The sequence below is a fragment of the Budorcas taxicolor genome, chromosome 13 (genome assembly GCF_023091745.1).
Source record: "Budorcas taxicolor isolate Tak-1 chromosome 13, Takin1.1, whole genome shotgun sequence".
Lineage (NCBI taxonomy): Eukaryota > Metazoa > Chordata > Mammalia > Artiodactyla > Bovidae > Budorcas > Budorcas taxicolor.
In genome coordinates, this window is record NC_068922.1 from 837,697 (window position 1) to 851,291 (window position 13,595).

Below are 13,595 nucleotides of genomic sequence, written 5' to 3' on the forward strand. Positions count from 1 at the left end.
TCTTTGCTCGCTTTTACTTATATTTATTTTTTAAATTGTTAAATATCATTGCACTGTATACGGTAAAAAACAAAAACTCTCTCTTCCAACAGACTTCCCTCCCACTCTTCCATGTCATCCAACTTTTTAGGGGAAACCACTATTGACAGTTGAGCTTCTCTGGTGGCTCAATCGGTAAAGAACCCACCTGCCAATGCAGGAGACATAAAGAGATGTGGGTTTAATCCCTGGGATGGGAAGATTTCCTGGAGGAGGGCATGGCAACCCAATCTAATATTCTTGCCTGGAAAATTCCATGGACAGAGGAGCCTGGAGGGCTATAGTCTGTGGAGTTGCAAAGAGTCGGACAAGACTGAGCACATGTGCACACACTATTAACAGTTTGCTGTATACATATGCAAATTGCATGTGTGTGTCTAAGTACTGATACATTCATTCATATACATATGGGTATATACATGGGCCAAGATTTTTTAAATTTGCATTATATATAATTTTTATTGAATTATAATTGACATATAATATAATGTTAGTTTCAGGTGTACAACATAGCGATTTGACAGTTTTTTAATTTTAATTTTTTTTTATTGAAGGATTTTGCTTTACAGAATCTTGTTGTTTCCTGTCAAACCTCAACATGAATCAGCCATAGGTATGCATATATCCCCTCCCTTTTGAACCTCCCTCCCTTTTCCCTCCCACCCCTACCCCTCTAGGTTGATACAGTGCCCCTGTGTGAGTTTCCTGAGCCATGCAGCAAATTCCCATTGCCTATCTATTTTACATATGGCAGGCTAAGATTTTTGAAAATACTTTTACTCCAAACTAGAACCTAACTAAACCAAAATAAAAATGGGGGGTGGGGTGTGATAAAATGGGAGTTCTGAACAACAAAATAAATATCATTCCTAATAGAAATTGTTGTTTCTCTTACCATTGCTCACCTAGAAATTATCATGAAAGCTTAAACATTTGTATTGATTTGACTGCACTGGGTCTTAGTTGTGCCATGTGGGCTCTTTAGCTGCAGCATGCAAACTCTTGCAGCATGAGGGATCTAGTTTCCTGAACACAGATGGAACCCAGGCCCCCTGCATTGCGAGCACAGACTCTGAGCCACTGGGCCACCAGGGAATTCCCTAGAAATTCTCATAAAATTTGACAAAAGCTATTCAATCTTCCCAGGTGGAGCCAGTGTTAAAGAACTCACCTGCTGGGACTTCCCTGGTGGTCCAGGGGCTAAGACTCCATGCTCCCAATGCAGGGGGCCTGGGTTTGATTTCTGGTCAGGGAACTAGATCCCACATGCTGCAACTACGGGTTCACATGCTTCAACAAAAATTGCAACCAAATAAATTAAAAAAAGAAAATTCACCTGCTAATGCAGGTGATATAAAGGACTCTGGGTTCGATCCGTGGGTCATGAAGATCCCTTGGAGGAGGTCACAGCAACCTACTCCAGTATTCTTGCCTGGAGAATCCCACAGACAGAGGAGCCTGGCCGGCTATAGTTCGTGGGGTCTCCAAGAGTCGGACACGACTCAGTGACTAACACACATGAAGGGTCCTCAGTGCTATGCATGGTGGGTAGGGTGGAATTTATCCTTTGGAGCACTCTGTTATCACTTTTGCTTCATAGGATTAGTTTGGTATTTTAGAAAGATCATTCTGGGACCAGAATAGAGGATGCATTAGAGACAGTGAAACCAGCTGAGTGGTTACTGCAATGTGCCAGGCGAAGGGGGGTGAGTGTGTGAACTGAGAACATGGAGCTGGATGTGCACCAGTCAAAGGAGAAGAGGGGTCTGGATGAAGAGACCTCGGAGGAAGACTCACAGAGCCTGAAGACCAGGTGGATACAGACGTGAAGCGGAGCTGGTAGACACTCTGCCTTCTCATCTCCTAAATCTTTTTAAAAATATTTATTAATTTAGCTGTTCTGGGTCTTAGTTGCAGCACACAAGGTCTTTAGTTGCAGTATGTGGGACTGAATTCCCTGGCCAGTGATAGAACCTGGGCCCCAGCCCTGGGAGCAGAGAGTCTTAGCCACTGGACCACCAGGGAAGTCCCTAAGATCTTTCTTTCTAAGCAGGAGCTCTGTATTTCTTGCCAACTCTGTCCATGTAAGCTAAGCTAAGCTAAGTCACTTCAGTCATGTCAGACTCTGCGACCCCATAGACAGCAGCCCACCAGGCTCCCGCATCCCTGGGATTCTCCAGGCAAGAACACTGGAGTGGGTTGCCATTTCCTTCTCCAATGCATGAAAGTGAAAAGTGAAAGTGAAGTCGCTCAGTCATATCCGACTCTTAGTGACCCCATGGACTGCAGCCTACCAGGCTCCTCCATCCATGGGATAACTGGGGCTCAATTAAAGTTTTCTTTATTTTTGTTCTAAATTTACTTCAATTTTTTTCAATTAAAATTTTTGAAGAAATCCTTCATTTTTTTAATCCACTATACAATCCTAAGCAATTCTTGTTCATGTTTTGATTACCAAAATTTTAATGCTTTTTTTTTTCCTTTAAAGCATGATTTCAACTAATAAAATGGTTCTTATTACTCACCTGGTAATTAGAAAGCTGATGGTTTAGGGGTGTCCAAGTACTCATCTTTGTCCGCATTTTGGGACCATTTGTGTTTTTTGGAGATGTAAATGCCATCATGAAATAACTGGATACTCTTCTGTAAGAAAAACTACACCTGCGGAAGAAATGAATCATACAATCTTCAGAATACTAAAAATACTCATACCATATAATCTTTTTTAGTACCCTGGGACAGGGACTAGGGGGAGAGTAACATTTACTGGGAGTATTTTATATGTCAGGTACTTAACAGGTTTGCTCAATTAAAACCCATAACAATATGGTAAGGTGGTGAGTTTTAGCTTATTTTACAGATGAAGAAAATGAGGCTCACTGAGGTTACATGCTTTGCCCAGAGTTATACAGACAGTAGGTGGTGAAATAGGGAATCAGAGCCAGGTCTGTTTAACTCTGTTTGATTTTCACTGGACCAAGGGAGAAATATCAGAATCACTCTTAGCTAAGAACATACCGTATTGGTCAGAAAGAAGTATTTATAAAATCACCGTGCAATCGGAACTACTCCATTTTGTCCCTTATGATCTCCTTCTTCCTCTGTTAACTTTCTGACATCTAGCTAACAAGGGCTCTAGCTTGCTACCATATTTAAGAAGTAGAATAGTACAATGGACAAGGCCAAGAATTTACATATGGACAGATTTGGGTTTATTGGGGGAAAATATACAGTACACCCAGTAGTACTGGCCTCACAGCATGTGGGATCTCAGTTCTCCCACCAGAGATGGAACTCACATCCCTTGTATTGGAAATGTTGAGTCTTAACCATGACTGCTGTTGTTCAGTCACTAAGTTGTGTTCAACTCTTTCCAACTCCATGGACTGAAGTACACCAGGCTTCCCTGTCCTTCACTATCTCCCAGAGTTTGCTCAGACTCATGTCCATTGAGTTGGTGATGCCATCCAACCGTCTCATTCTCTCTTGCCTCCCTTCTCCTCCTGCCTTCAGCCTTTCTCAGCATCAGGGTTTTTTCCAAGGAGTCGGCTTTTCGTATCAGGTGGCCAAAGTTTTGGAGCTTCAGCTGCAGCATCAGTCCTTCCAATGAATATTCAGGGTTGATTTCCTTTAGGATTGATTCATTTGGTCTCCTTGCTGTCCAAGGGAGTTTCAAAGGTCTTCTCCAGTACCACAATTAAAAAGCATCAATTCTTCAATGCTCAACCTTCTTTATGATCCAATTCTAACCACTGGACAGCCAGGGAAGTCCCTATGTCTGCCTTCATTGGATTAAAGCACTCTAATTTCCATGAGGGATTACTTTTCCCTCAGTGTGTAGGGTCTGCTGGGTTGGTTAATCAAGGTGGCCTCCCCTTGCCCAGTCATGAGACTAAGCTAGGCCAGGTAACTGATGCTGGCTTATCCTTGCTTTACAGCCAAGGTGATCATTCAAAAGACCGTAGATGCTCTGAGGAGATTGTTAAACTGTTCTTAGACTCTTCTTGTAGGGGCTTCCTAGGTGGTGCTAGCGGTAAAGAATCTGCCTGCCAATGCTGGAGACATAAGAGATGCAGGTTTGATCTCTGGGTCAGGAAGATCCCCTGGAGGAGGCCATGGCAGCCCACTCCAGTATTCTTGCCTGGAGAATCCCTTGGACAGAGGACACTGGTGGGCTATGGTCCACAGGGTCACAAAGAATCAGACACAACCGAAGCAACTTAGCATGCACACATATCCTTTCTTATCCATTTTCTGAGCCACCTGATAGCCTTCAATAAATTTCACCTACATTAGCTAGAAGACCCTTCTTGTAAGGGCATCCCTGGTGGCTCAGATGGTAAGGAATCTGCCTGCAATGTGGGAGACCTAGATTCGATCCCTGGGTTGGGAAGATTCCCTGGAGGAGGGCATGGCAACCCACTCCAGTATTCTTGGCTGGAGAATCCCCAGCCAAGAGGAGCCTGGACAGAGGAGCCTGGCGGGCTACAGAGAGTTGGACATAACTGAGTGACTAAGCACACAGCACACACACATTAGCTAGAATCTATTTCTGTTGTTTGCAACCAAAACTTTTTACATCACACCCTTTGGATCCTGGTTCTAAAACTTACTAGCCTTGGAACTTTTTGCAAGTAGTCAGTCGTGTCCGACTAACCCCGTGGACTGCAGCATGCCAGGCTTCCCTGTCCTTTACCATCTCCTGGAGGTTACTCAGACTCATGTCCATTGAGTCAGTTATGCCATCCAACCATCTCGTCCTCTGGCATCCCCTTCTCCTCCTGCCTTCAATCTTTCCCAGCATCAGGGTCTTTTCTAATGCGTGGGCTCTTCGCATCGAGTGGCCAAAGAATTGGAGCTTCAGCTTCAGCATCAGTCCTTCCAATGAATATTCAGGACTGATTTCCTTTAGGATTGACTTGGACAGGTACACACTGCTATATTTAAAATGGATAACCAACAGGGACCCACGATATAGCACAAGGAACTGTGCTCAATGGCAGCCTGGCTGGGGGAGAATGGATACATGTATATGTATGGGTGAGACCATTCATTGTTCATGTGAAAATACCACAACACTGTTAATTGGTTATATTCCAATACAAAATAAAAAGTTAAAAAAAAATTAATAGCATCACCACAGACTTTCTTAGAACTTCCTGTTATTTACAGAGTTCTTCAAAGCCTGTCTTTGAAGGGGGCACAACAAAATATTTTAAGGTAAAAAATATTTAAAGCAGATTGATGGCATTTTCAGTATATATCCTCAGTGTTTCTGTTTGTGCCTTCTTCCTCTCTGAAGGTATGTTTCATATCCAAAGCAGTGGTGCTGAGTTGGCGACTGCACAGGATTTGCCTGCCTGCCTGAGCCAGGGCTCCAAAAATTTATAGCAACAAATATGACAACTTAAAAAAATATTTATTTTTATTTATTTATCTGACTGAGCCAGGTCTTCATTAGGGCATATGGGTTGTAGTTCCCTGACCAGGGATAGAACCCAGGTCCCCTGGACCACCAGAGAATTTACCTGGACAATTTTTTGATCCACATGCCACAACTAAGACCTGGCACAGCCAAATAAATAAAAATAAATATTTTTTTAAATTAAAAAACCATTAGTTTTTGACTTACAGATGATTCCCCCAAATGCTAGATCTGAAATTTTGTGACTCTCACTTGACATGTAATATTCCCTCTCAGGTTTAAATTAGAGCTGAAGAGAAAGCCAATGTTTTAAAACCTCAGGGTTTTAAACCTTAGATAATATCTTCCTGCAGTTGCCTGCTGATACCACTCCACTGGAATAAGGGGGAATTAAGGAGGTTCAGATGAGCCCTTACATTCTTAGCTCCTAACAGCTAAGTTGCAAAGGTGTAAGAAATGATTTCATTACAGTATTATTAAATGGCTGCTATAAAAACACACATGAGCAGGCAAATATATAAAGCACGGTCACTGAGTCTAGATCTGCTCAGTTAAAAATCACATATTTCCTTTTTTATTGCTATTTATTCATGTTTGATATTTCTTCTATTTAAACTGATTGAAGTTGTGTGTGTGTGTGTGTGTGTGTGTGTGTGTGTGTGTGTGTGTGTGTGTGTGTGTGCTTTCATTTTTATTTATCTGTTTAGGCCAAGCCACTCGGCTTGCAGAATCTTAGTCCCCAACCAGGGACTGACCCTGGCCCTCGGCAATGAAGGTACAGAGGCCTAACCTCTGGACCGCCAGGGAATTCCTTAAACCAATTGTTTTCAATCTTTTATTTTTTTCAGGGCTATAAAACTCTTTGAGGATATGATGAAAACTATGAATCTTCTCCCTAGAACAATGCATATTAACATTACATTTTGCTTATACCAGGTTAAAAACTTCCGTTCCTTTTCCCAGTTTGAGTAGAAAACCATCTGACTGATTCTAAGCACGATTTCTGATTAGGACAAAGTAGCTTTTCCAGCGGAGAAGGTGATGGCACCCCACTCCAGTACCCTTGTCTGGAAAATCCCATGAACAGAGGAGCCTGGTAGGCTGCGGTCCATGGGGTCCCGAAGAGTCAGACACGACTGAGCGACTTCACTTTCACTTTTCACCTTCATGCATTGGAGAAGGAAATGGCAACCCACTCCAGTGTTCTTGCCTGGAGAATCCCAGGGACGGGGGAGCCCGGTGGGCTGCCGTCTATGGGGTCACACAGAGTTGGACACGACTGAAGTGACTTAGCAGCAGCAGCAGCAGCAGCAGCAGCAGCAGCAGCAGCTTTTCCAGGGCCTCCCTAAGGTTTTGCATTATTTTTTTTTTCCTTCCTGGTTCTTCAGAGCTAGAAATTATTTGAATTAGGCTTTTTTTTTTCAAATCAACTTGAACGAAGTTTGGTTTTCAGGAGATGGGCCTGGCTGAGAAAAAGAGCCCTCTTGGTAATAATCTTCCTGAAGTAGGCAAATGAAGGTATCCTGCCCTGGTTTTTGTCATTATCCTTTTACAGTTTTTTCCTCTGCCCACTCTAGAAGACGTGCAGTGTGCATATCTGCATGCCCACACTGGTTCACAGTATAGACCACTCAGACACTTTCATACAACATACAAAACAATTACAAGACAAAGCAAGCTGCCTTCCCTCCTTCTACATACAAACCTTGCTGTTGTTTTTTCATGACTTCTTTCCCCCTTAATGGCTGTCCTTGCATGTTCCCCTTTAATTTTTCTTTGGATAAAGGGGAGGAAAAAGGGCTTATGGCCCTTACCCCCCAGTGTGTGCCTCTAGTGTCATGTTTAAAGGCAAGGATAGGTCCTCTGGTAAAGTTCCAGTGGTTACACACCTCCAGTCCCATCTTCAAAGCCATTCTTCACACTGTCACTATTGCACAACTTCACTAAAGACTTATTAGGTCTGTATTACAGGTATAAAGACAAGTCTTGACTATAATGGAGATTATGGTCTACTACAAGAGGGGTTTTTTTAACAAATAAAAATGTATATATTTAAGGTGATGTTTTAGCATATGTACACATTGTGGAATGCTTACCACAATCAACCTATGTAACATATCCATCACCTCCCATAGTTACTGTGTGTGTGTGCATGCGTGCGTGTGTGTGCATGTGTGTGCTTGTGTGAGTGACTACCCTTGAGATCTACTCTTCCAGCAAATTTCAAGTATATAATATATTATTATTAACTATAGTCGCCATGATCCCTGAGCAGGAAGATCCCCTGAAGAAGTAAATGGCAACCCACTCCAGTATTCTTGCCTGGAGAATCCCATGGACAGAGGAACCTGGTGGGCTACAGTCCATGGGGTTGCAAGAATGGGAACTTAGCGACTAAACTACCACCACCATCACCACATAGTCACCATGCTGTACATAAGGTCTCTAGAACTTATTCATTTTATAACTGAAGGTTTGATCAATATCTCCACATTTCCCTACGCCCCAACTTTGGCTAACCACTACTCTATTCAGGGAAGTATTTTTTAAAAGGTCTGTTAGTCATTTTTCAGCTCAAGAACTTTCAGAGACTCGATAATGGCTACAGAATCCTTGGCATGCTAATCTAGGTATACCATGAATTTACCTTTTTGGTTCATCCTCCTTCCTCTCCCTTCATGCACTATCTGGACAGACACACTGAACTTCAGATCAGAGAATGTGGTACAAAACTGGTGCTTCTTTGCTAATGTGGTTTTCTGAATGTGCTCACCTGAATACTAAACTCAGTAGTACACAGTAGGTGCTCAATAAAAACTTGTCTAAATCAGCAGAATGAATGAACACAACAGTGGAGGTGAGATGGTTTAAGGATTAAAGCTAGTGGCAAAGAAGGTAAAACTCAACATTAGGAACCAAGCATTGGGGTTAGACTCAGGATAATCGGGTTTTTATTTGGTGTTTACAGAGAAGAACACGGTTGAGTTTCTCCACTAACACACAGCTCACCCATTGTACACTGCACTACTATCAGAGAAGGAAATAGAGATTACCAGGAAATGATCAGGAAATAGGGTACGGTTAGATTTAAATATGAATTCATTTTATATTCAGCTAGGTGGAAACAAAGAGAAACTATAAGACAGTGCAAAGACATAGTGCTTTGATAAGCATAGAAGTAATTATTTGTTGGTTATTAATTTCATATATATGATGCATCTGGTAATTTAACTGCTAACATAGCGCAAAATGTAATTCCCGGGGTCACTGCCAAGGCTCATGAGAAGCGCAGGAGGACCTGAGAGAAGAGCTCTCAAAAGAGTCTCCATCTTTCTCATACAGTAATCACTGCTCTCACCTGTTCAAGGCTTTCTCCTCACGCCTCTAGCGCTGGTGTTGCCATAGCTCCTGTTTCTGTGACTCCGTCTAGCCCCCACCCCTTCCAGTAGGCCAATCACTACATATACATCTTTTCGCTGGCATCCGGGGTCTCTTAGGCAACAATGTGTGGTCTCTTGATTGGCTGGGAGATCCTAGAGGGCTGGCTCCAAAATTCGGCACACGGACAAAGTGGGAGCACCCAGAGGGTGGGAAGGGCTGCCATCTCTCAATATAATGCTAGGACGAATATGCAGCCAATCCTCAAACAAACAGCATTAAATGCCCCCATTTAAGCCGTAAGTATGTTCCAAATCAGGACAACCTACTGAGCATGCCCAGTTATATCATTCTGGTCACTCCAGGGTTCTGAAATGTAAACACCGTTTCTCCGGGTTTTTAGAGTGGCCGACAGGTAAAAGAAGGTTGCAGGAAAAGCAATTCTGGAGAAGTTCAATGAAAGAATAGCACTTGCACACAGGAAGTGGAAGAACGTGGGAAAATTGCCCAACATACAAACTCAGCAACGCTTCAACATGAATTTTAAGTTATTGTATTCGGGAATTCAGGCCGACTAACAGATACACCAGGGAACCAGCAGATGGCATGCCTGAGTAAGGATAACTCCAAATTTGGGAAATTTTACGATTTGGTCTAATTTAATTAATTAAATTTATGAAGCATCTACCATGTAATGAGAGGCAGAGTGAGAATGCAAGAATAAAAAAAGAAATCTAATGAGGAGGGTTTGAAAATGCAATGTAGAAATAACTACTGGGATAGAACTATAAACTAATGCTGGAGAAAAACAACATTTCAGAAGGGACATCTGGGAAGTGTAAAACTTCTTATGGGAAGCAGATAACCAAATTTAAAAAAAAGAAGACTTTTCTCATTATCTCACGTTTTCTAAAATAAATAAAAATGTACTTTCTTCCAAGGTAAATAAATGTAAACCCTATGTTTATATTGTTTCATTGTTTTGAAATAGGCAGCATTTGTATATCTCCCATTTAAAAAGAAAATGAAAAGTAAAGCTCATAGAAGTTGCTGCTTTCTTTAGAGTTGACAAAGGATCAGTAAGTGGCCAAATTGAAATGGGAACTTACGTTGTCTGAATTCCAGCCCAGCGGTTTTAAGTATGGTTGTATGTTTTACGATCAGGTTGTATGTAAGATGAATAAACAAAGACTTTTGCAGGGGTGGAGGCCTGGGGGAGGTAAGTAGATGCAATACTAAATTACCATGTATTACCAGTTAACATGGATGGTTTCAAAATGGGTTCATCCAGAAAGAGACCAATTTTAACAATTCCCTGGGAGTGTTGGGTCTCGGTGAAGTTCCTGAGCTACCAGGGAAGACCTAAAGACTTTCTATTGGTGGTTATAACATTGAATGAAAGAAAGATGGGATTAAAGAGAGCCCGGCACTTTATCCCTGTTAGATCTGAATATTTTTATCCCTGAAAATAAGGTCCCTTTCATTGATCCTCTCAACTAGCATCTTCTGGACCTCTCCTTGTTCAGCCCTTCATCAGTGTGACTGCTGATCCCGCAATGAATAACACCATTCACATTGTGTTCACGGTGAGCAACATTGGCTCAATGTCCTTGAAAATTTAACATTACTTTCATTTAAATGTTTTAAAAATTCCTTTAAAAAAATTTATTTGGCTGCACTGGATCTTAGTTGCAGCACACAAGACCTTGGACCTTTAGTTGCAGTTTGTGGGATCTAGTTCCCAGTTGTTCTTCAGTCGCTAAGTCATGTTTGACTCTGAAACCCCATCAACCGCAGCACTCCAGGCTTCCCTGTCTTTCACTAGTTCCCAGACCAGGGATTAAACCTAGGTCCTCTGCATTGGGAGGGTGGAATCTTAGTTACTGGATGACCAGGGAAGCCCCTCAACATTATTTTTAAAGGAAATATTTCAACCATAAAGAAAAGTTTACAGACTTGCCTAAGAAACACCCTTTTCTCCCTGCAGAGATTTTTTAAAATGTTAACATTTTGCTTCATGTGTGTGTGATTAACAGTTGAAGCCTCTTTTACATGCTGCCCAGATCTCATTTTCCACCCTGCCTGCCTAGAGGCATCCACTGTCATGAAATTTAGCGTGCTGCCTACTTGTCCACTTTTTATGCTTATTACATATACATGTTTGGCCTTGTAAACAGTGTGACTGTTTTAAAGAGCTATCATAATTTACATACTTTGTAGTTCGCTTCTTTCACTCAGTGGTCTATTTCTGAGATGTGATCGTGTTGATACATTCAATGATAATTTCTACATCATTCCCACCTCCCACTAGGAGCCAAGATATGTTCTATGGCTGACGGTTTTCACAAGACCATGTGTAAATTGCATAAACATGTGAGAGCAGCACATCTCTAGAGGATCTGAAGGTACAAGGGATCTAGAAGTACCTGAAGCAGGTCCACACTGATTTTCATAAACGCTCTTAGCTGCTTCACTCACCCTCAGTAGAGGCAGTGTTGGCTCCACAAGACACAATGACTTGATAAGAATCAGCCTAAGGATCAACATTTTTTTTTTAAAGTCTTACTGCATTAGTATTTATTAATGAAATTGAAAATGCCATTTCAGATCCCTTTTATGATGCAATTCCCATAGCTCATCTTCTGACATTAAACTATATTTATGACTGTCTAAGTTCAGTATTTATTATCATTTAGGGAGCACCTTTAAAAAAGATTGTTTCACTGGTGGCTCAAACAGTAAAGAATCTGGCTGCAATGCAGGAGACCTGGGTTCCATCCCTGGGTTGGGAAGATCCTCTGGAGAAGGGAATGACAATCCACTCCAGTATTCTTGCCTGGAGAAGTCCATGGACAGAGGAGCCTAGTGGGCTACAGTCCATTGGATTGCAAAGAGTCGGACACGACTGAGGGACTAACACTTCCACTTTTCTTTGTATAAAATAGTTGCCTATAATTAAAGATGCCACAGAGATGTGTTCCAAGGGTTTGGACAAACCACAGATTATATAGCTGTTTTTGGTCAGTCTCCTAACATGGGGTGGCAAAGATTCAGACACAAGATTATATTAAAATACACCATTTTAACCAAGTGTACAGTTGGATAACGTTAAGTACAGTCATACTATGCTACAAGATCAACGTATTTATGTCCTATGTGCTACCATAGAACAAAAGGATGCCTGTGAAGTCTAGGTTGAAAAGGGAGGAAAAGGAAGAGAAAGGAAGGTAGGAAAAATGATGGAGGCAGAAGGTAACAGCTTTAGCTTGGAATGAGTGAATCCAGACTCAGCCCTTAAAACGCTGCCTGGCTTTGGCTAAGTCTTTTTAACCTTTCTGGACCGTTCTTTTCCGTGTCTGAATAATGAGAGGTTAGGTTTAGATGATTTCTAAGGAATCTTTAAGTTCTGAAATAGCTTATGTAGAAAAAAATAAAATTACTTATGAAGAAAAAGAGAGAAGAAACATTTCCCAAAGAACAGAAGATGGGGAATGCCACCAATAACCTCAAGCCCCACCTGCTCGCTAAAGTGGGTGCTGGTAAAGAGGGTATCTGTTCTGCTGCTTCAGCCTGGAGCTCTGCAGTATTAAAGCTGACTACTTCCATCTGCATCCAGTACCACTCTCAGCACCCGCCTCTTAACCAATTCCAATCCCCGGGTCCCCAGGGGGCACGCTGGTTCTCGAAACAGGTTTTGGTGGTCTCGCAATTAAAGTATTCCAGGCTTGAGTGAAGAGAGTCGCTGCACTGTCTCAGCAGGGAAGGGAGGGAGAGCTTTGCAAAGGGGACTGAGGGCATTTAAGAAAAGCTTGCAGACCTCGGAACGACTCCGCCGGAGCAGGACAGGGCCAGGTATCAGCCTCGGCGCGAGGTAACGAGCAACAAATCCTGCAGATGGGTATCCAGAAGCTGGGCTAAATAAAACAGGAGCGCGCGGCCGAGCGTGCGCAGCGCGCCTGCGCCGTACGTGGGCGCGCATGTTCCCCGCCCCGACGCCGGGCCGCGCGCCCCGGCGATCGCGAAAGCTCGCGGTCCCTCCGAGGCGCAGGCAGGCGGTCCTCGCTGGCTCCGTTTACCGGAGGGACCTGCGGCCGCCCCCGGCCGGCGCCGCAAACCCCCGGGAGCCCGGCCCCGAGGTGTGAGGTGAGCCCCGGGTCGTGCAGGCTCCTTCCCGTCCGGCTCAGCGGGGAAAGGACTCGGGAGTGGGGACTGAGGAGGTGCCGCCGCGGCTGCCCGCTCCTCGGTCTAACCCTGTGCCGAAGAGCCACCAGCAGCCGCGCACCTCCTCCTCAGGGATCGTTATTCTCGTCGCCGCCAAAACAAAAGCCTTGGGCGCCGCGCTGTGGAGGGGGGTCTCGGGGTTTTCTCGGCCGGCGGGGGAGCCCGAGTTTGGGGCTGGACGCACCGTGCGCGCGGACTGGATTAACCCTCTCGGTCCCGAGCCCGCGCCGAGCAACCTGTTCGAGTGTGGCCCGCGCTCCCTGCGCGCCGCCCTCGGCCCAGCCCTGGGGCTCGGTCGGCGCCGCAGGGGCATGTGGCGCTCCCGGGCCGCTGGGGGCTGTGGGTGGAGCACGCGGCCGCTGGCCGGGAGGACGATGCACCGAGAGCTGGGTGCGGGGGCGCGGGCGGCGTCGCAGCATCTGGACAGCTTCCTGTTCCTGGTCCTGAAAGTTGTCCCCTCTCCTCCTTCCTATCAGTTTTGCAAAGTCTGCATGTTCCTCGGCTTCCCCCTCTGCCCCCTTGGACGCTCCGT

General features: G+C 44.0%; 1 pseudogene; it reads right to left on the reverse strand.

The window, feature by feature from the left end:
- The window catches only part of LOC128058765 (F-box only protein 16-like), a 46,585-nt pseudogene extending 43,922 nt beyond the window's left edge, over positions 1-2,663 (reverse strand).
- Between the last annotated feature and the right edge of the window lie 10,932 nt (positions 2,664-13,595).